The sequence below is a fragment of the Salmo salar genome, chromosome ssa13 (assembly GCF_905237065.1).
Source record: "Salmo salar chromosome ssa13, Ssal_v3.1, whole genome shotgun sequence".
Lineage (NCBI taxonomy): Eukaryota > Metazoa > Chordata > Actinopteri > Salmoniformes > Salmonidae > Salmo > Salmo salar.
This window is the reverse complement of record NC_059454.1, coordinates 7,812,910-7,837,073: the sequence shown is the minus strand read 5'-3', so window position 1 is coordinate 7,837,073 and position 24,164 is coordinate 7,812,910. Positions and strand designations below refer to the sequence as shown.

General features: G+C 45.2%; 1 protein-coding gene and 1 long non-coding RNA gene across 4 annotated transcripts in view; one reads left to right on the top strand and one right to left on the bottom strand.

Moving 5' to 3' along the window:
* LOC106566293 (dnaJ homolog subfamily C member 5) overlaps window positions 1-24,164 on the bottom strand; it is a 41,531-nt gene that overhangs the window by 7,018 nt on the left and 10,349 nt on the right. The gene's annotated exons all lie outside the window — the stretch shown is intronic.
* On the top strand, window positions 6,849-8,635 carry LOC106566292 (uncharacterized). Of its 3 annotated transcripts, none has more exons than XR_006758484.1 (5): window positions 6,849-6,911; window positions 7,130-7,235; window positions 7,275-7,352; window positions 7,900-8,016; window positions 8,513-8,635. It is a non-coding gene; the product is annotated as an uncharacterized lncRNA (long non-coding RNA). The 3 variants fall into 3 exon arrangements; XR_006758485.1 differs by having other exon boundaries at window positions 7,900-7,977; window positions 8,513-8,573; XR_006758486.1 differs by having other exon boundaries at window positions 6,854-6,911; window positions 7,130-7,207.

Here is a 24,164-nt window from a genome sequence, read left to right as displayed (position 1 = left end):
ACCTGGATTTAAAAATCACCGCTTCAACCCTTTGTTTTTGGTCTGAAAGAAAGACACGAAGTACATTGACATTCCTCCTGCGGAGGATACAGTCAGTCAGGAGTGTACAGACAAGTCTATAGAACACCAGGGCCCATATTCATAAAGTGTCTTAAGAGTAGAAATGCTGATCTATGATCAGTTTAGCCTTTTAGCTCATAATGAATAAGATGACATCGAGAGTGGGGGGGACCTGATCCCAGATCAGCACTCCTACCCTGAGAAGGTTGGTGAATATGGGCCCAGAAAATCCGAACAAAGGAATCCTAATAAAGCTAATGGTATAGTATTCCCCCCAGTATCTCTACTTGCACATTCATCTCCTGCACATCTACCATTCCAGTGTTTAATTGCCATTTTGTAATTACGTCGCTACCATGGCCTATTTATTGCCTTACCTCCCTTATCCTACCTCATTAGCTCATACGGTATATAGACTGTTTGTTTACTCCATGTGTAACTCTGTGTTGTTGTATGTGTCGAACTGCTTTGCTTTATCTTGGCCAGGTCGCAATTGTAAATGAGAACTTATTCTCAACTTGCCTACCTGGTTAAATAAAGGGGAAATACATTTAAAAAAAAGAAAAAAAAAAGCTCAGGGTTCTTCAACCTTTTCTTGACAAGGAACCCCCCCACCCAGGCATACTGGCGACCCAGGGACCACATAGGTTAGGACTTTTTTTTCTTCACGTCTTGTCTTATCTTCAGGTAAATGACAATGGCAAGGAGAAATAAATCAACATTTAAAAATGTATAGATTTGGTAAATAGTTTATTATTTTGACATCCCCGCAGTTTTGCGAGCCACCTCCCTTTTTGGACCCGTGAAGACCTTTTGACCCAACGAGTGTCATTTGCTCAATATTAGGACGTTGAGAAAAGTAGACATCACTGCTAGCGATTTTTCATAAAAACATTGAAATAATAAAACATTTAAAAAAAAAAAAGGTCCTGAACAGTCATTCTGAAAAGTACTTAATCTCATAGCTAACTACCAGGAAGTTTGAAACGACAGTGGGCGGGGAGCTTATATTCATGAGCTCGCCTTGACTGACAGCTCTTTGAAACGCCTTTGTCAAGCAACTTGAATGCAGTGTTACAGTAAAAATGTGATGGAAACACATTGAACATATATTTTTATTTGGTACATGAAAACTTAAGCGAAAAAGTACATTGTGTGCACTACGTCGTTACTGATTTTTTATTTATTTTTATCAGCAACAAGTCAGTTTGGTGTTAACACCACCGGCGGAAAATAAACAGATTTTTGCATATTCGCATGAAAGTCTGTAGCCAATTGGATGAAAACCTAGTTATTGATATCACTTGGAAAGACTCTCCCCCCTTCTGTTCCATGCTTCCTGAAGACCTAGCTAGCCAGTAACTAGCTAGCACCAGACAGATGAAGACCTAGCTAGTTACTAGCTAGCTAACACCAGACAGATGGAAACCTAGGTAGTTACTAGCTAGCTAACACCAGACAGATGAAGACCTAGCTAGTTACTAGCTAGCTAACACCAGACAGATGACGACCTAGCTAGCCAGTAACTAGTTAACACCAGACAGATGAAGACCTAGCTAGTTACTAGCTAACACCAGACAGATGAAGACCTAGCTAGCCAGTAACTAGCTAACACCAGACAGATGAAGACCTAGCTAGCCAGTCACTAGCTAACACCAGACAGATGAAGACCTAGCTAGCCAGTCACTAGCTAACACCAGACAGATGAAGACCTAGCTAGCCAGTAACTAGCTAACACCAGACAGATGAAGACCTAGCTAGTTACTAGCTAGCTAACACCAGACAGATGAAGACCTAGCTAGCCAGTCACTAGCTAACACCAGACAGATGAAGACCTAGCTAGCCAGTAACTAGCTAGCACCAGACAGATGAAGACCTAGCTAGCTAGTTACTAGCTAACACCAGACAGATGAAGACCTAGCTAGCCAGTCACTAGCTAACACCAGACAGATGAAGACCTAGCTAGCCAGTCACTAGCTAACACCAGACAGATGAAGACCTAGCTAGCCAGTCACTAGCTAACACCAGACAGATGAAGACCTAGCTAGCCAGTCACTAGCTAACACCAGACAGATGAAGACCTAGCTAGCCAGTAACTAGCTAACACCAGACAGATGAAGACCTAGCTAGCCAGTAACTAGCTAACACCAGACAGATGAAGACCTAGCTAGCCAGTAACTAGCTAACACCAGACAGATGAAGACCTAGCTAGCCAGTAACTAGCTAACACCAGACAGATGAAGACCTAGCTAGTTACTAGCTAGCTAACACCAGACAGATGAAGACCTAGCTAGTTACTAGCTAGCCAACACCAGACAGATGAAGACCTAGCTAGCCAGTCACTAGCTAACACCAGACAGATGAAGACCTAGCTAGTTACTAGCTAGCTAACACCAGACAGATGAAGACCTAGCTAGTTACTAGCTAGCCAACACCAGACAGATGAAGACCTAGCTAGCCAGTCACTAGCTAACACCAGACAGATGAAGACCTAGCTAGCCAGTAACTAGCTAACACCAGACAGATGAAGACCTAGCTAGTTACTAGCTAGCTAACACCAGACAGATGAAGACCTAGCTAGTTACTAGCTAGCTAACACCAGACAGATGAAGACCTAGCTAGCCAGTCACTAGCTAACACCAGACAGATGAAGACCTAGCTAGCTAGTTACTAGCTAACACCAGACAGATGAAGACCTAGCTAGCTAGTTACTAGCTAACACCAGACAGATGAAGACCTAGCTAGCCAGTAACTAGCTAACACCAGACAGATGAAGACCTAGCTAGCCAGTCACTAGCTAACACCAGACAGATGAAGACCTAGCTAGCTAGTTACTAGCTAACACCAGACAGATGAAGACCTAGCTAACCAGTAACTAGCTAACACCAGACAGATGAAGACCTAGCTAGCCAGTAACTAGCTAACACCAGAGATGAAGACCTAGCTAGTTACTAGCTAGCTAACACCAGACAGATGAAGACCTAGCTAGCCAGTCACTAGCTAACACCAGACAGATGAAGACCTAGCTAGCCAGTCACTAGCTAACACCAGACATAAAGACCTAGCTAGTTACTAGCTAGCTAACACCAGACAGATGAAGACCTAGCTAGTTACTAGCTAGCCAACACCAGACAGATGAAGACCTAGCTAGCTAGTTACTAGCTAACACCAGACAGATGAAGACCTAGCTAGCCAGTAACTAGCTAACACCAGACAGATGAAGACCTAGCTAGCCAGTCACTAGCTAACACCAGACAGATGAAGACCTAGCTAGCTAGTTACTAGCTAACACCAGACAGATGAAGACCTAGCTAACCAGTAACTAGCTAACACCAGACAGATGAAGACCTAGCTAGTTACTAGCTAGCTAACACCAGACAGATGAAGACCTAGCTAGTTACTAGCTAGCCAACACCAGACAGATGAAGACCTAGCTAGCTAGTTACTAGCTAACACCAGACAGATGAAGACCTAGCTAGCCAGTAACTAGCTAACACCAGACAGATGAAGACCTAGCTAGCCAGTCACTAGCTAACACCAGACAGATGAAGACCTAGCTAGCTAGTTACTAGCTAACACCAGACAGATGAAGACCTAGCTAGCCAGTAACTAGCTAACACCAGACAGATGAAGACCTAGCTAGCCAGTAACTAGCTAACACCAGAGATGAAGACCTAGCTAGTTACTAGCTAGCTAACACCAGACAGATGAAGACCTAGCTAGCCAGTCACTAGCTAACACCAGACAGATGAAGACCTAGCTAGCCAGTCACTAGCTAACACCAGACATAAAGACCTAGCTAGTTACTAGCTAGCTAACACCAGACATATGAAGACCTAGCTAGTTACTAGCTAGCTAACACCAGACAGATGAAAGGGAAACATAAGTGTCTTTGCCATAGATTAATAGGGTAAACTTCTAATTATATTTGCTGACGCCCTACTGTCAAATGTTGGCACCAGTAGAGTAGTTATCTAGCTATATAAACCACACCCTTCTGCAAACATGCCTTCTCCCAATGTTGGTTACGAGACAGTACTTATTTAAATTAGGTAAGAGAATGTTCCCATTGGTGTATTAAAATGAGAGTTAGGGTGATGTCACTTTGTCCCTTTAATAATGAATCCAGGTGTTTTAACATGAGGGAAGGGAACCAGTAGCAAGAGTAATTTTCTATCATACTTTGATCTTGTTTCCTTCAAAATATCATCCAATTTCATGGAAAAACTTGCCCGCATCTCAGACAAAATAGTCACACGGTTTACGCACTTAATGCACCATGACAACCTCATAGTATTGGCCTACATAACGTATCCTTGTGAGACAGAAATGTGTCTGTGTCGGTCTCTGTGAGAGAGCAAAGCTGCATTCCAGAGCGGTGTGCTTACTTGCCAAAAGGAGGGGATGACAGTCTTCCTACTAACGAATTGACACACTTTGACCACATCGGTTTCCGGGTCACGGAGGAGAGGACGGATTTTTGCCCCTTACGAGAAAACCCCAGGCAAACCCTGGCTAGCTGCTGGTAGAAATCACACTTCATCTTTGGCGCTGCGCCAGCCAGCTCACCCCTCACAGCCACCGAGGGCCAGCCTGCTCACCCCTCACAGCCACCGAGGGCCAGCCTGCTCACCCCTCACAGCCACCGAGGGCCAGCCTGCTCACCCCTCACAGCCACCGAGGGCCAGCCTGCTCACCCCTCACAGCCACCGAGGGCCAGCCTGCTCACCCCTCACAGCCACCGAGGGCCAGCCAGCTCACCCCTCACAGCCACCGAGGGCCAGCCAGCTCACCCCTCACAGCCACCGAGGGCCAGCCTGCTCACCCCTCACAGCCACCGAGGGCCAGCCTGCTCACCCCTCACAGCCACCGAGGTCCAGCCTGCTCACCCCTTACAGCCACCGAGGGCCAGCCTGCTCACCCCTCACAGCCACCGAGGGCCAGCCAGCTCACCCGTCACAGCCACCGAGGGACTAAACAGTTGAGAGATCAGTGAAGAGAAATGATGGAGCAGAGGGGTAGCTATAGCTACGAGCCATGGTGTGTGTGTGTGTGTGTGTGTGTGTATGTGTGTGTGTCACGCCGTGGGGCTCGGAGAGACATACTATTCTCCTCTTCACTGACTAATTGGCACACACAGGAAGAGGCCAACCCCTGGTCCATTGGTTAATTTAGGAACCTGGGACTCATTCAGGCCTACTAATCTAATGACATTACTATGCGTTACTGACTGACTGACTGACTCGTGCTACACACTAACCTGGTACTCTTCCTTTCAGCTCTGGCCTGGTAGGCCTCCTACTCAGTGTGACATAGCTACTAGATATAAAAAGTCCAAACTCCATGACCCTCTCCCTCTGGGTAATTTTTAGGATATTCATGGCCTCGGCTTCACTTTGCCTGTTCTGACAGGGCTTGTGCACAAAAATAACCCCGACAGGCAGGCAGTAAGAAAAGGCAGGTAGTAAGAAAAGGCAGGCAGTAAGCAAGGCAGGCAGGCAGTGAGAAAAGGCAGGCAGTGAGAAAAGGCAGGCAGTGAGAAAAGGCAGGCAGTGAGAAAAGGCAGGCAGTAAGAAAAGGCAGGCAGTAAGAAAAGGCAGGCAGTAAGAAAAGGCAGGCAGTAAGAAAAGGCAGGCAGTAAGAAAAGGCAGGCAGTAAGACAGGCAGGCAGTAAGACAGGCAGGCAGTAAGAAAATGCCGACAGACAGGCAGGCAGTAAGAAAAGGCAGGCAGTAAGACAGGCAGGCAGTAAGAAAAGGCAGGCAGTAAGAAAAGGCAGGCAGTAAGAAAAGGCAGGCAGTAAGAAAAGGCTCACCACCAAGTAGCAGCAGGACATCCCACTGTTCCAGGATAATCTGATCATTTCCTCTGAGAGCCCTGTTGGGATTAACCAGGGCTGGAGCCCTAGACACTGACTGATCTGAGGTAATTATTTTACATTCCTCCATAGTGGTTCGGTTTAGGCTACGGGTAGGGTAAACTGGTCCTAGATCAGTGACTAAAGGCTAGTGTGTAGGGGGGGGGGGCATAGTGCTTAAGGGGGAGGGGTTAAAGTGTGGCACGCCACCTCAGGTGACACCCGGGCAGAAGGCCGCTTCCTTAATTACACTGTTGCCTCTTACTGATGTGTCAATGTGAATTAACCTACTACCCCCCCTTCACGTGTACAGAAACACACCACTAATGTGCACGTTGGTGGTTAGCAGCTACCATGGGGGTGTTTACAATTCTCCCTGGCTAGCAGCTATTCAAGTTAGACGGTGTCAAGAGATGCCATGTACAGCTCAGCATCCCGTGTGGCTCAGTTGGTAGAGCATGGTGTTCGATTCCCACGGGGGACCAGTACGGGGGGGAAAAAAATGTATGAAATGTATGCATTCACTACTGTATGTCGCTCTGGATAAGAGCGTCTGCTAAATGACAAAAAAAAAAGAAGAAAAAAAAAAAGAGAGAGAGATCAGGTGTTGAGGACAACAACAAAATAAACGACAGTGACTCTACATAGAAGTAGAGTAACCGTGGTTACAGAATCCTGTTGCCACAGCTGCCGTTATGAGTGTGTGTGTGTGTGTGGGCCTGTCCACTAAAACCCTCACCAGATGGTCGACACCTCGCCACGTCGCCATAACAACCCTCACTAGGCCTAAACACACTGCTACAACACACAGACCGACCAAGCTGAGGCTCTGGCTGCCTCGACCGAGACACTAAAGCCCTGTCATTAAACCAGGCATCCTGTTAACCAGCGGCGTGTGTTTCTATGTTTTACAGCGTTCAGACAGTATGCATGGACAGGTCAGTGTTGGTGGTTAGCTATGGACAGGTCAGTGTTGGTGGTTAGCTATGGACAGGTCAGTGTTGGTGGTTAGCTATGGACAGGTCAGTGTTGCTGGTTAGCTATGGACAGGTCAGTGTTGGTGGTTAGCTGTGTGTTAGCTATGGACAGGTCAGTGTTGGTGGATAGCTGTGTGTTAGCTATGGACAGGTCAGTGTTGGTGGTTAGCTGTGTGTTAGCTATGGACAGGTCAGTGTTGGTGGTTAGCTGTGTGTTAGTGTTAGCTATGGACAGGTCAGTGTTGGTGGATAGCTGTGTGTTAGCTATGGACAGGTCAGTGTTGGTGGATAGCTGTGTGTTAGCTATGGACAGGTCAGTGTTGGTGGTTAGCTATGGACAGGTCAGTGTTGCTGGTTAGCTGTGTGTTAGCTATGGACAGGTCAGTGTTGGTGGTTAGCTGTGTGTTAGCTATGGACAGGTCAGTGTTGGTGGATAGCTGTGTATTAGCTATGGACAGGTCAGTGTTGGTGGATAGCTGTGTATTAGCTATGGACAGGTCAGTGTTGGTGGATAGCTGTGTGTTAGTGTTAGCTATGGACAGGTCAGTGTTGGTGGTTAGCTGTGTGTTAGTGTTAGCTATGGACAGGTCAGTGTTGGTGGTTAGCTGTGTGTTAGCTATGGACAGGTCAGTGTTGGTGGATAGCTGTGTGTTAGCTATGGACAGGTCAGTGTTGGTGGATAGCTGTGTATTAGCTATGGACAGGTCAGTGTTGGTGGTTAGCTGTGTATTAGCTATGGACAGGTCAGTGTTGGTGGATAGCTGTGTGTTAGCTATGGACAGGTCAGTGTTGGTGGATAGCTGTGTGTTAGCTATGGACAGGTCAGTGTTGGTGGATAGCTGTGTATTAGCTATGGACAGGTCAGTGTTGGTGGTTAGCTGTGTATTAGCTATGGACAGGTCAGTGTTGGTGGATAGCTGTGTATTAGCTATGGACAGGTCAGTGTTGGTGGATAGCTGTGTGTTAGCTATGGACAGGTCAGTGTTGGTGGTTAGCTATGGACAGGTCAGTGTTGGTGGATAGCTGTGTGTTAGCTATGGACAGGTCAGTGTTGGTGGATAGCTGTGTGTTAGCTATGGACAGGTCAGTGTTGGTGGTTAGCTGTGTGTTAGCTATGGACAGGTCAGTGTTGGTGGATAGCTGTGTGTTAGCTATGGACAGGTCAGTGTTGGTGGATAGCTGTGTGTTAGCTATGGACAGGTCAGTGTTGGTGGATAGCTGTGTGTTAGCTATGGACAGGTCAGTGTTGGTGGATAGCTGTGTGTTAGCTATGGACAGGTCAGTGTTGGTGGATAGCTGTGTGTTAGCTATGGACAGGTCAGTGTTGGTGGATAGCTGTGTGTTAGCTATGGACAGGTCAGTGTTGGTGGATAGCTGTGTGTTAGCTATGGACAGGTCAGTGTTGGTGGATAGCTGTGTGTTAGCTATGGACAGGTCAGTGTTGGTGGATAGCTGTGTGTTAGCTATGGACAGGTCAGTGTTGGTGGATAGCTGTGTGTTAGCTATGGACAGGTCAGTGTTGGTGGATAGCTGTGTGTTAGCTATGGACAGGTCAGTGTTGGTGGATAGCTGTGTATTAGCTATGGACAGGTCAGTGTTGGTGGTTAGCTATGGACAGGTCAGTGTTGGTGGATAGCTGTGTATTAGCTATGGACAGGTCAGTGTTGGTGGATAGCTGTGTATTAGCTATGGACAGGTCAGTGTTGGTGGTTAGCTGTGTATTAGCTATGGACAGGTCAGTGTTGGTGGATAGCTGTGTATTAGCTATGGACAGGTCAGTGTTGGTGGATAGCTGTGTATTAGCTATGGACAGGTCAGTGTTGGTGGATAGCTGTGTATTAGCTATGGACAGGTCAGTGTTGGTGGATAGCTGTGTATTAGCTATGGACAGGTCAGTGTTGGTGGATAGCTGTGTGTTAGCTATGGACAGGTCAGTGCGTGTTCTCGGTTAGCTGTGTGTGTGTGTGTGTGTGTGTGTGTGTGTGTGTGTGTGTGTGTGTGTGTGTGTGTGTGTGTGTATAGGGCAGGCTTAGGGAACTGTGTGTTGATTGTTAGGGCTGGGATAATACCAGTATCGTAAATATTGCAAATCTTTCCATGGCAACAAAAAAAAAAACGGTCCTTTAAAAACATGCTGTATGCACAATATTGCGTTCTATAACCTGGGAAATAAATACAAGTGACTCTGGATGACATCATAATGATGCTTGTTTCCAACATTAGAGCTGTTTTCCTAAAGGAGTTACATCTGATAAATGTTTTGTTTCCTTGCCACGATACTAAGGAACATGGCGATGCCGCTACGGTCCCGCTCTAGTGACTGTGTCTGATATAGACAGGTCCTTGTATATGGACTGCTAAGTGTGTTTGTGGGCAGGTCAATGTGTTCTTGGACTGTCGTCCTGCGTTACAGTCACAGGCTCAACCCTTCGCTCCACCTCAGGCTTTTCCTCTACTACTAACACAGAACAGGGACATTTACAGAACTAACAGTGACAGTCAAACAGGGGAGGCCACTTACTACTAAAACATGACAGCAGATCAGTTTGCCCAGGCTCCTTTGTCACACACTGTCCCGTATACTACACACTGGTATACTACGCACTATGTACTCATCGTTGCTTACTAACCTCCAGAAGACAAGGTCAGTACAGGTGCATCAAAGCTGGGACCGAGAGACAAAAAAAACCAGCTTCTATCTCAAGGCCATCAGACTGTTAAATAACCATCCCTAGCCAGCTACCACCTGGTTACTCAACCCTGTACCGTAGAGGCTGCTGCCCTATATACATAGACATGGAATCACTGACCACTTTAATAATGTTTACATACTGCTTTACTCATCTCATATGTATATACTGTATTGTATTTTACTGTATTTTAGGCTATGCCACTCTGACATTGTTCATCCTAATATTTATATATTCATTAATTCCATACTTTTAGTTTTGTGTGTATTGTGGTGAATTGTTAGATATTATTGCACTGTTGGAGCTAGGAACACACACATTTAGTTAGATACTACTGCACTGTTGGAGCTGGGAACACAAGCATTTAGTTAGATACTACTGCACTGTTGGAGCTGGGAACACAAGCATTTAGTTAGATACTAATGCACTGTTGGAGCTGGGAACACAAGCATTTAGTTAGATACTAATGCACTGTTGGAGCTGGGAACACAAGCATTTAGTTAGATACTACTGCACTGTTGGAGCTGGGAACACAAGCATTTAGTTAGATACTACTGCACTGTTGGAGCTGGGAACACAAGCATTTAGTTAGATATTACTGCACTGTTGGAGCTGGGAACACAAGCATTTAGTTAGATACTACTGCACTGTTGGAGCTGTGAACACAAGCATTTAGTTAGATATTACTGCACTGTTGGAGCTAGGAACCCAAGCATTTAGTTAGATACTACTGCACTGTTGGAGCTGGGAACACAAGCATTTAGTTAGATACTAATGCACTGTTGGAGCTGGGAACACAAGCATTTAGTTAGATACTACTGCACTGTTGGAGCTGGGAACACAAGCATTTAGTTAGATATTACTGCACTGTTGGAGCTGGGAACACAAGCATTTAGTTAGATATTACTGCACTGTTGGAGCTGGGAACACAAGCATTTAGTTAGATATTACTGCACTGTTGGAGCTGGGAACACAAGCATTTAGTTAGATATTACTGCACTGTTGGAGCTGGGAACACAAGCATTTAGTTAGATATTACTGCACTGTTGGAGCTAGGAACACAAGCATTTAGTTAGATATTACTGCACTGTTGGAGCTGGGAACACAAGCATTTAGTTAGATATTACTGTTGGAGCTGGGAACACAAGCATTTAGTTAGATATTACTGTTGGAGCTGGGAACACAAGCATTTAGTTAGATACTACTGCAATGTTGGAGCTGGGAACACAAGCATTTAGTTAGATACTACTGCACTGTTGGAGCTAGGAACACAAGCATTTAGTTAGATATTACTGCACTGTTGGAGCTGGGAACACAAGCATTTAGTTAGATATTACTGCACTGTTGGAGCTAGGAACACAAGCATTTAGTTAGATATTACTGCACTGTTGGAGCTAGGAACACAAGCATTTAGTTAGATATTACTGCACTGTTGGAGCTGGGAACACAAGCATTTAGTTAGATATTACTGCACTGTTGGAGCTGGGAACACAAGCATTTAGTTAGATATTACTGCACTGTTGGAGCTGGGAACACAAGCATTTAGTTAGATATTACTGCACTGTTGGAACTGGGAACACAAGCATTTAGTTAGATATTACTGCACTGTTGGAGCTAGGAACACAAGCATTTAGTTAGATATTACTGCACTGTTGGAGCTGGGAACACAAGCATTTAGTTAGATACTACTGCACTGTTGGAGCTGGGAACACAAGCATTTAGTTAGATATTACTGCACTGTTGGAGCTGGGAACACAAGCATTTAGTTAGATACTACTGCACTGTTGGAGCTGGGAACACAAGCATTTAGTTAGATATTACTGTTGGAGCTGGGAACACAAGCATTTAGTTAGATATTACTGCACTGTTGGAGCTGGGAACACAAGCATTTAGTTAGGTATTACTGCACTGTTGGAGCTACAAACAAGCATTTAATTAGATATTACTGTTGGAGCTAGGAACACAAGCATTTAGTTAGATATTACTGTTGGAGCAGGGAACACAAGCATTTAGTTAGATATTACTGTTGGAGCTACAAACAAGCATTTAGTTAGATATTACTGCACTGTTGGAGCTGGGAACACAAGCATTTAGTTAGATATTACTGTTGGAGCTGGGAACACAAGCATTTAGTTAGATATTACTGCACTGTTGGAGCTGGGAACACAAGCATTTAGTTAGATATTACTGTTGGAGCTAGGAACACAAGCATTTAGTTAGATATTACTGCACTGTTGGAGCTAGGAACACAAGCATTTAGTTAGATATTACTGCACTGTTGGAGCTGGGAACACAAGCATTTAGTTAGATATTACTGCACTGTTGGAGCTGGGAACACAAGCATTTAGTTAGATATTACTGCACTGTTGGAGCTAGGAACACAAGCATTTAGTTAGATATTACTGCACTGTTGGAGCTGGGAACAAGCATTTAGTTAGATACTACTGCACTGTTGGAGCTAGGAACACAAGCATTTAGTTAGATATTACTGCACTGTTGGAGCTGGGAACACAAGCATTTAGTTAGATATTACTGTTGGAGCTAGGAACACAAGCATTTAGTTAGATATTACTGCACTGTTGGAGCTGGGAACACAAGCATTTAGTTAGATATTACTGTTGGAGCTAGGAACACAAGCATTTAGTTAGATATTACTGCACTGTTGGAGCTGGGAACACAAGCATTTAGTTAGATATTACTGCACTGTTGGAGCTGGGAACACAAGCATTTAGTTAGATATTACTGCACTGTTGGAGCTGGGAACACAAGCATTTAGTTAGATATTACTGCACTGTTGGAGCTGGGAACACAAGCATTTAGTTAGATATTACTGCACTGTTGGAGCTGGGAACACAAGCATTTAGTTAGATATTACTGCACTGTTGGAGCTGGGAACACAAGCATTTAGTTAGATATTACTGCACTGTTGGAGCTAGGAACACAAGCATTTAGTTAGATATTACTGCACTGTTGGAGCTGGGAACAAGCATTTAGTTAGATATTACTGCACTGTTGGAGCTGGGAACACAAGCATTTAGTTAGATATTACTGCACTGTTGGAGCTGGGAACACAAGCATTTAGTTAGATATTACTGCACTGTTGGAGCTGGGAACACAAGCATTTAGTTAGATATTACTGCACTGTTGGAGCTGGGAACACAAGCATTTAGTTAGATATTACTGCACTGTTGGAGCTGGGAACACAAGCATTTAGTTAGATATTACTGCACTGTTGGAGCTGGGAACACAAGCATTTAGTTAGATACTACTGCACTGTTGGAGCTGGGAACACAAGCATTTAGTTAGATATTACTGTTGGAGCTGGGAACACAAGCATTTAGTTAGATATTACTGCACTGTTGGAGCTGGGAACACAAGCATTTAGTTAGATATTACTGCACTGTTGGAGCTGGGAACACAAGCATTTAGTTAGATATTACTGCACTGTTGGAGCTGGGAACACAAGCATTTAGTTAGATACTACTGCACTGTTGGAGCTGGGAACACAAGCATTTAGTTAGATATTACTGTTGGAGCTGGGAACACAAGCATTTAGTTAGATATTACTGCACTGTTGGAGCTGGGAACACAAGCATTTAGTTAGGTATTACTGCACTGTTGGAGCTACAAACAAGCATTTAATTAGATATTACTGTTGGAGCTGGGAACACAAGCATTTAGTTAGATATTACTGTTGGAGCAGGGAACACAAGCATTTAGTTAGATATTACTGTTGGAGCTACAAACAAGCATTTAGTTAGATATTACTGCACTGTTGGAGCTGGGAACACAAGCATTTAGTTAGATATTACTGCACTGTTGGAGCTGGGAACACAAGCATTTAGTTAGATATTACTGCACTGTTGGAGCTGGGAACACAAGCATTTAGTTAGATATTACTGCACTGTTGGAGCTGGGAACACAAGCATTTAGTTAGATACTACTGCACTGTTGGAGCTGGGAACACAAGCATTTAGTTAGATACTACTGCACTGTTGGAGCTGGGAACACAAGCATTTAGTTAGATACTACTGCACTGTTGGAGCTGGGAACACAAGCATTTAGTTAGATATTACTGCACTGTTGGAGCTGGGAACACAAGCATTTAGTTAGATATTACTGCACTGTTGGAGCTGGGAACACAAGCATTTAGTTAGATATTACTGCACTGTTGGAGCTGGGAACACAAGCATTTAGTTAGATATTACTGCACTGTTGGAGCTGGGAACACAAGCATTTAGTTAGATATTACTGCACTGTTGGAGCTGGGAACACAAGCATTTAGTTAGATACTACTGCACTGTTGGAGCTGGGAACACAAGCATTTAGTTAGATACTACTGCACTGTTGGAGCTGGGAACACAAGCATTTAGTTAGATATTACTGCACTGTAGGAACGTAAGAATTTCACTACACCTGCAATAACAATCTGCTAAACGTGTGTATGTGACCAATACATTTGATTCGAATTTTAGCACGTATCATTTACTTAAAAGTATGGATTATACCAGGTCCACAACACAGTAGCGGCTCCTGACTGGCCGAGTACGTGGGACGGGGGCCGAGGACGTGGGCCGAGGACGTGGGACGAGGACGTGGGACGGGGGTCGAGGACGTGGGACGGGGGCCGAGGACGTGGGACGGGGGCCGAGGACGTGGGACGGGGGCCCGAGGAAGTGGGCCCGAGGACGTGGGTCGAGTACGTGGGACGGGGGCCGAGGACGTGGGACGGGGGTCGAGGACGTGGGACGGGGCCGAGGATTTGGGCCGAGGACGTGGGACGGGGGCCGAGGACGTGGGACGTGGGACGGGGGCCGAGTACGTGGGACGGGGGCCGAGTACGTGGGCCGAGTACGTGGGACGGGGGCCGAGTACGTGGGACGGGGGCCGAGAGCGTTCCGAATTTAACAGACATGCGTCGCATTAACCAGCCTGATAATAGTTCATTTCCAATTAGATTATTTCTGTAAACTCTGAATAGAACAATAATGGAGTTATAGGCCGACTCAGGCTGGTTACAGGCAGACTATCACATTAGACCTCTAGCCTACCGTAGACCATATAGCTCATCTGTCCTATTTAAAAAAAAAAAAAATACTGAAATCAAAAGTGCTGTAACATAGAAATTAAACTCCCAAAACATAAAAAAACATATAAAAATAAGTTACAATCAAAAGGCTAGTGCACAGTAAAATGTGGACAGTTGGGTGCATCACAAATTCAGAACCGCTGGAAAAACATAATAAAGTAAAGCACTGATCATTGGGAACGAAATCAGAATGAGGCTTGATCCATAAATAAAAAATTAAAAAATAGGTAGCCTAGCCTACAAAACTAAAAGCAGTTTTTAAGTCTCAACTGTGGGAGTCTCCAGTTCACCCCAAAATGTTGTCATATTGGCAGTATCTGATGGATATTCAGACGTCTACAGGAAGGAACGAAAAGATTTGAAGGCGTCATCGATCCCCGTAGGGTCAAAAATCAAGCTACGAGAGGAATCTTTAAAATTAGGGAATTAGATGGGCAGCTAGCGCTGCGTTTTAACAGGTGTGTGAGCAGACGACTTGCCCTGTCGCTATTGTTCATAGTAGGTACCACGTGAATGCAATAGTAACCGCTCTGCATCTGTAGCGAACAAGAGATTAAATTCAGACTGTAAATTCAAGCGTTGCTTATATTAGCTCTGGAGATGGTGTTAAGGCATGTTGGTGGTCTGAGTCAAAGATGGCTTTAGAGAGTTCTTCTAGTCTAGCTTTCCCAGATTTGTTTAAATGAGAAGAATAAGAAATAATTCATCCTCTAAGTGATCCCCATAAGAAAGAGAGGTTGAGCCTGTCTGAATTGGAAAAAAATAAAACATTTGAACAGAAGTGGAGATGGGAAGCATATATATTGACCAATACTACAGGTGTGTGCCGAATGCCAGTTATAAATTAAATATCTCCCATTACATATCACCCATTTTTTATTTTACCTTTATTTAACTAGGCAAGTCAGTTAAGAACAAATTCTTATTTACAAGGTTACAGAGTAAACAATGAAATTATCACAACACACAGGGTGTACTATGGTTTTTATGGGGGGGGGGGGCTTGATTTTACCCACGTACCACTACTGTAAAATAATGTGACAGGCTTATGTTATTTAAGTCATGTTAAAAAAAATATTCTGAGAGGTTGGTCTAGGCTTGCATTTTCACTCAGAAAACATTGGTGACCACTGTTCCAGAGTTTTCTCCCTTTAGTTAACACTATCAACGTGTCCCTTTACTGTGGCTATTGTGATCGAATCAACCCAATATTAGCCACTTTCAATGCAACATAACGAAGGCCGAACGTAAGGCCGAACGCATCGGAGTAGGATTCTATTGTGCGTGACTCAGCCCATACTAGTCTACACAGACCAATGCGGCATAACCAAATCAGAGCTGCAACTCCTGTGACATTTACTTTGAACTGGACTGTGTTAACAGCATGAGCAGTCGTGAGTAGATGCCCTTGTTTTGAATCACAGCAAGAGCTGCATGTAGACACGTGTGCTCATTTTGTTCATATCCTTTGATAGTTAGAGAGTTATTAGCCCAGTTATAAATCATTAGTAGTCAGTCATAGGGGAGTGATTGCTTCTTACAAGAGCACAAAATATGTACATTTCTAGACATCTTTGAAAAGCAAGTTAGATAAAATATATATTTTTTGTCTTAAAGGGGCAGAGATGTATTTTGAGAAAGGCTTAGGAAGAGGGTAGCATAATTTGTCTGATTCTCTGTAATAATAATGTTACGGGAATAATAATGCATTTTATTTTGTAAAAGAGGTTTCTTGCATCAAATCACACCAACAACATTTCCAGTCACTTCCTTGTCTGAAGGACAAGTGGATCAACTGGTTAATATCAAGTCCTGCATGTTTTTTCCCAGAAGTCTCAAGGAATGTAGGCTTACATTGAACACCACACATTGACTGCTACTTGTCAGCTGAACGATAAAACAGCTATTTCCATGTTAAAATGTTATGGGATGCATTTTCTCCATTGTTTTTGATGGTAGGCTACTCTGGTAGGCCTACATTATGATCAAATAGCCACAGTAACCTACTTGGCCAATGTTAACACTGAGGCTGTACCCGCTTTAACAGTAAATGGGAGCTGAAAGTTGCACAAGATTTTTCACAACATTCAAGTTTTCGCTCAGCAGACCTGAAATTTTTCTCAGCGCCTGGGAAAAAAAAAAAACAATTGAGGGAACATTGGCTACAAATATGAAAATCTATTGAAAAAAATATGTCGCACTACTAAATGAATACAGGGGAAACATTGCCCTACGTGTCTATGAGTCGCAAAATAACATGTCTGATCACCTTGCTTCATTAACTTGATCAAACCATTCTGATTTTCTATATTATCTCACATTATAAATGTAATAAAAATGTAAGATGCAGCTGTGATTCACCCACCACAGATCAATAATCATTATCTTAATTCCATCCACAGCCCCAGGGGCCATAATACCCCAGAAAACCTCATGTAATCCCAGCTAGACAAAGGAGACCCCGAGGTCATTCCGGATCATTCTGCCTAATGAGACGTAAAACAGAACAATAGACAGTCAGAGCTCTGAGTGCCCCGGTTTATAGAAACGACCAATATGGATGTATTTTTTGGGGGGCCGATGACGTAACCGATTTTTGGGGGTCCAGGAGGCAGATGGACGATATTTTAGGCTGATATTTAGCATCATTCAATTTTTTTTAAATGTTGTAGACGAATTTAGAATAGACAGCCATCTATGTACATTACATTTTTTGGGTATTATTATTCTTTTTTTTAAACACACTTATTTGAATGGTAAATATTTTAACAAACTGGGTAAATTAAAATGGCATAGGGCTACTCACAGTAAAGGGGAATGCATATTCAATAGGAATGTGTTCATGCATTGAGTTATTGACCTTGTTGCTGATCAGTGAAGTCTATGGTGTTACAGATGACAAAACCGGTTTCCCTTCCTTTTGGGACTTAAATGGGCCTTGTGATTAACAACATTTGAATAGAAGCATCACTCCAGCATGTCACACCTGTATGGAAGGTTATTAAAACAAGCTTTTGTTGTTAGTTTGAGAATAGAAAAATACCTATTCAATGCAAATGGTACCCTTAACGTACTGCTACGATTGGACAGAGCGAGGATGTAACTTTACTCCATTTTACATCTCTCTCCATCGCTCGTTAGTGGTACACGACTCCGGTATTTTATTGGGGAGTCGACTCCGAACTCCTGTGGTTGAAGTCGAAAGGAGTCGACTCTTGTTCCGACTCCCAAAATGAATGAGTACACACACACACACACACCATTATTGCAATGTCCTACATTTGCATTCTAGAGGACTGACAAGAGCACGTTGCTGCCTATTTGCACATCAACTATAGCCTATAAAAAAAGGCCTAATGTTGTTTGAATACAGAAGTGTAGAAGCTAGAAATACTTGAGTGATATTTCTGCTGTGTGCAGCCTTGGCAGATCCCCATGGGATGACGAAGCATACTCTACGCTGATAAGCCTGTTCTTTAGCCACGTTATAAGCCCTATTCAGACAGGTACTACAGACTTTTGTCGTCGTTATCCAAGCATGCGAGTTATTCCAGAGGACGGTTCAAAACAGGATTTATTTTTTTCTAAAAAGAACTTAAAACCCTGTAATTCTTTCATTTGTTCTAATTGAATTGCCTCATGGAAGGTTTTTATTTCTAGGGTGTGAAGATATTTCAACGTCGATGTCTAGACGATAAATGAGCTACACTGGTAACTCGTGCTTGGCTGCCCAAATGTATCGGTGTCCCCACAATATTTACATTGAATCTCTCTCCAGGAACAGGGTTGGAGTGAAAACCTACAGGAGGATATCTCTCCAGGAACAGGGTTGGAGTGAAAACCTACAGGAGGATAGCTCTCCAGGAACAGGGTTGGAGTGAAAACCTACAGGAGGATAGCTCTCCAGGAAAACAGGGTTGGAGAGTCCTGACCTACAGTAGGACATCAACAGCCAGCCAGGGTTTGATTAAATAATCTATTGGCAATACTTTTAATTGCACACTTAGGCCTAATTTAAACTGATGCATTTGGCGATGTTCAAATTCAATACACTATGAAGAATAGCTTTGTCATACTCATTAATAGCCTAATATACAGTACATTCAGAAAGTATTCAGACCCCTTCGCCTTTTCTACATTTTGTTACGTTACAGCCTGATTAAAAAATAAATAAAATCTCAATCTACACCCAACACCCCATAATGACAAAGAGAAATAAGGTTTAGCAATGTTTGCACATTTATTAAAAATAAACAAATACCTTATTTACATAAGTATTGAGACCCTTTGCTATGAGACTAGAAATTGATCTCAGGTGCATCCTGTTTCCATTGATCATCCTTTGAGATGTTTCTAAAACTTGATTGGAGTCCACCAGTGGTAAATCAAATTGATTGGACATGATTTGGAAAGGCACACACCTGTCTATATAAAGTACCACAGTTGACAGTGCATGTCAGAGCAAAAAACAATCCATGAGGTCAAAGGAATTTTCCGTAGAGCTCTGGGACAGGATTGTGTCGAGGCACAGATCTGGGGAAGGGTACCATTGAAGGTCCCTAACCCTTACTCAAGTAATATCTTACTGGGTACCTTTCACTTCTACGTGAGTAAGAGTAAAGACACCTTAATTGAAAAGGACTCAAGTATGACAACTGGGTTTTTCCACCACTGCTCGTGGCTCAGGCAGTGAGTGGTGCCAAAGCCGATAGAGAAGGGCCGTTATCCTAGAAAAGGCCAATGTCGGTCCGATATAAAAATCGGTAATTCTACCAGTTTACCACAAGGCCCATTAATGAAGACGTCATTCTCCTGCTGCCTTTCCTTATTGTGGAGTAGTGCCATATGCTCTATACAATCTGGACCTCTCCTCTGTCCATAACCATATTACCTCAGAGCTATAGGGACAGTCTACTAGGCATAGGCTCACACACAGAGTAAACAAACTTCTCTTAAAACCTTTTCATCCCTCCTCCAATCTTCCTGTTTCTTTTTAAACCCAAATCATCTCCACCATCATCCTAGTCTCTCTCTTCTCGAGAGAGAGACACAGAGACACAGAGAGAGAGACACAGAGAGAGAGACACAGAGAGAGAGACACAGAGAGAGAGACACAGACACGGAGACCAGACACGGAGACAGACAGTAGAGACAGACAGTGGAGACAGACAGTGGAGACTACTACCACAATCCCAAATCCTCCTGAAATAATTCAACTATAATATTGTGAGCCAGCAGAATCCAGTGGATTTAACACCAGGCCAGGACCAAATCATCCATCCTCAGCATATGAATAACTCTGTGTCGTGATGTGTGGAGAGAGAGGAAAAACAACAGCAGGAGGAGACAACAACACCACCACCACGTCAGTATTATCTGACCAGGAGGAGGAGACAACACCACCACCACCACGTCAGTATTATCTGACCAGGAGGAGGAGACAACAACACCACCACCACGTCAGTATTATCTGACCAGGAGGAGACAACACACCACCACCACCACGTCAGTATTATCTGACCAGGAGGAGACAACAACACCACCACCACGTCAGTATTATCTGACCAGGAGGAGACAACACCACCACCACCACGTCAGTATTATCTGACCAGGAGGAGACAACACCACCACCACCACGTCAGTATTATCTGACCAGGAGGAGACAAACACCACCACCACCACGTCAGTATTATCTGACCAGGAGGAGACAAACACCACCACCACCACGTCAGTATTATCTGACCAGGAGGAGACAACACCACCACCACCACGTCAGTATTATCTGACCAGGAGGAGACAACACCACCACCACCACCACGTCAGTATTATCTGACCAGGAGGAGACAACACCACCACCACCACCACGTCAGTATTATCTGACCAGGAGGAGACAACACCACCACCACCACGTCAGTATTATCTGACCAGGAGGAGACAACACCACCACCACCACGTCAGTATTATCTGACCAGGAGGAGACAACACCACCACCACCACCACGTCAGTATTATCTGACCAGGAGGAGACAACAACACCACCACCACGTCAGTATTATCTGACCAGGAGGAGACAACAACACCACCACCACGTCAGTATTATCTGACCAGGAGGAGACAACAACACCACCACCACGTCAGTATTATCTGACCAGGAGGAGACAACACCACCACCACCACGTCAGTATTATCTGACCAGGAGGAGACAACACCACCACCACCACCACGTCAGTATTATCTGACCAGGAGGAGACAACACCACCACCACCACCACGTCAGTATTATCTGACCAGGAGGAGACAACACCACCACCACCACCACGTCAGTATTATCTGACCAGGAGGAGACAACACCACCACCACCACCACGTCAGTATTATCTGACCAGGAGGAGACAACACCACCACCACCACCACGTCAGTATTATCTGACCAGGAGGAGACAACACCACCACCACCACCACGTCAGTATTATCTGACCAGGAGGAGACAACACCACCACCACCACCACGTCAGTATTATCTGACCAGGAGGAGACAACACCACCACCACCACCACGTCAGTATTATCTGACCAGGAGGAGACAACACCACCACCACCACCACGTCAGTATTATCTGACCAGGAGGAGACAACACCACCACCACCACCACGTCAGTATTATCTGACCAGGAGGAGACAACACCACCACCACCACGTCAGTATTATCTGACCAGGAGGAGACAACACCACCACCACCACCACGTCAGTATTATCTGACCAGGAGGAGACAACACCACCACCACCACCACGTCAGTATTATCTGACCAGGAGGAGACAACCACCACCACCACCACGTCAGTATTATCTGACCAGGAGGAGACAACACCACCACCACCACGTCAGTATTATCTGACCAGGAGGAGACAAACACCACCACCACCACGTCAGTATTATCTGACCAGGAGGAGACAACACCACCACCACCACGTCAGTATTATCTGACCAGGAGGAGACAACACCACCACCACCACGTCAGTATTATCTGACCAGGAGGAGACAACACCACCACCACCACGTCAGTATTATCTGACCAGGAGGAGACAACACCACCACCACCACGTCAGTATTATCTGACCAGGAGGAGACAACACCACCACCACCACGTCAGTATTATCTGACCAGGAGGAGACAACACCACCACCACCACGTCAGTATTATCTGACCAGGAGGAGACAACACCACCACCACCACGTCAGTATTATCTGACCAGGAGGAGACAACACCACCACCACCACGTCAGTATTATCTGACCAGGAGGAGACAACACCACCACCACCACGTCAGTATTATCTGACCAGGAGGAGACAACACCACCACCACCACGTCAGTATTATCTGACCAGGAGGAGACAACACCACCACCACCACGTCAGTATTATCTGACCAGGAGGAGACAACACCACCACCACCACGTCAGTATTATCTGACCAGGAGGAGACAACACCACCACCACCACGTCAGTATTATCTGACCAGGAGGAGACAACACCACCACCACCACGTCAGTATTATCTGACCAGGAGGAGACAACACCACCACCACCACGTCAGTATTATCTGACCAGGAGGAGACAACACCACCACCACCACGTCAGTATTATCTGACCAGGAGGAGACAACACCACCACCACCACGTCAGTATTATCTGACCAGGAGGAGACAACACCACCACCACCACGTCAGTATTATCTGACCAGGAGGAGACAACACCACCACCACCACGTCAGTATTATCTGACCAGGAGGAGACAACACCACCACCACCACGTCAGTATTATCTGACCAGGAGGAGACAACACCACCACCACCACGTCAGTATTATCTGACCAGGAGGAGACAACACCACCACCACCACGTCAGTATTATCTGACCAGGAGGAGACAACACCACCACCACCACGTCAGTATTATCTGACCAGGAGGAGACAACACCACCACCACCACGTCAGTATTATCTGACCAGGAGGAGACAACACCACCACCACCACCACGTCAGTATTATCTGACCAGGAGGAGACAACACCACCACGTCAGTATTATCTGACCAGGAGGAGACAACACCACCACCACCACGTCAGTATTATCTGACCAGGAGGAGACAACACCACCACCACCACGTCAGTATTATCTGACCAGGAGGAGACAACACCACCACCACCACGTCAGTATTATCTGACCAGGAGGAGGAGACAACACCACCACCACGTCAGTATTATCTGACCAGGAGGAGACAACACCACCACCACCACGTCAGTATTATCTGACCAGGAGGAGGAGACAACACCACCACGTCAGTATTATCTGACCAGGAGGAGACAACACCACCACCACCACGTCAGTATTATCTGACCAGGAGGAGACACCACCACCACCACCACGTCAGTATTATCTGACCAGGAGGAGACAACACCACCACCACCACGTCAGTATTATCTGACCAGGAGGAGACAACACCACCACCACCACGTCAGTATTATCTGACCAGGAGGAGACAACACCACCACCACCACGTCAGTATTATCTGACCAGGAGGAGACAACACCACCACGTCAGTATTATCTGACCAGGAGGAGACACCACCACCACCACCACGTCAGTATTATCTGACCAGGAGGAGACAACACCACCACGTCAGTATTATCTGACCAGGAGGAGACACCACCACCACCACCACGTCAGTATTATCTGACCAGGAGGAGACAACACCACCACCACCACGTCAGTATTATCTGACCAGGAGGAGACAACACCACCACCACCACGTCAGTATTATCTGACCAGGAGGAGACAACACCACCACGTCAGTATTATCTGACCAGGAGGAGACAACACCACCACCACCACGTCAGTATTATCTGACCAGGAGGAGGAGACAACACCACCACCACCACGTCAGTATTATCTGACCAGAGGAGGAGACAACACCACCACCACCACGTCAGTATTATCTGACCAGGAGGAGACAACACCACCACCACCACGTCAGTATTATCTGACCAGGAGGAGACAACACCACCACCACCACGTCAGTATTATCTGACCAGGAGGAGACAACACCACCACCACCACGTCAGTATTATCTGACCAGGAGGAGACAACACCACCACCACCACGTCAGTATTATCTGACCAGGAGGAGACAACACCACCACCACCACGTCAGTATTATCTGACCAGGAGGAGACAACACCACCACCACCACGTCAGTATTATCTGACCAGGAGGAGACAAACACACCACCACGTCAGTATTATCTGACCAGGAGGAGACAACACCACCACCACCACGTCAGTATTATCTGACCAGGAGGAGACAACACCACCACCACCACGTCAGTATTATCTGACCAGGAGGAGACAACACCACCACCACCACGTCAGTATTATCTGACCAGGAGGAGACAACACCACCACCACCACGTCAGTATTATCTGACCAGGAGGAGACAACACCACCACCACCA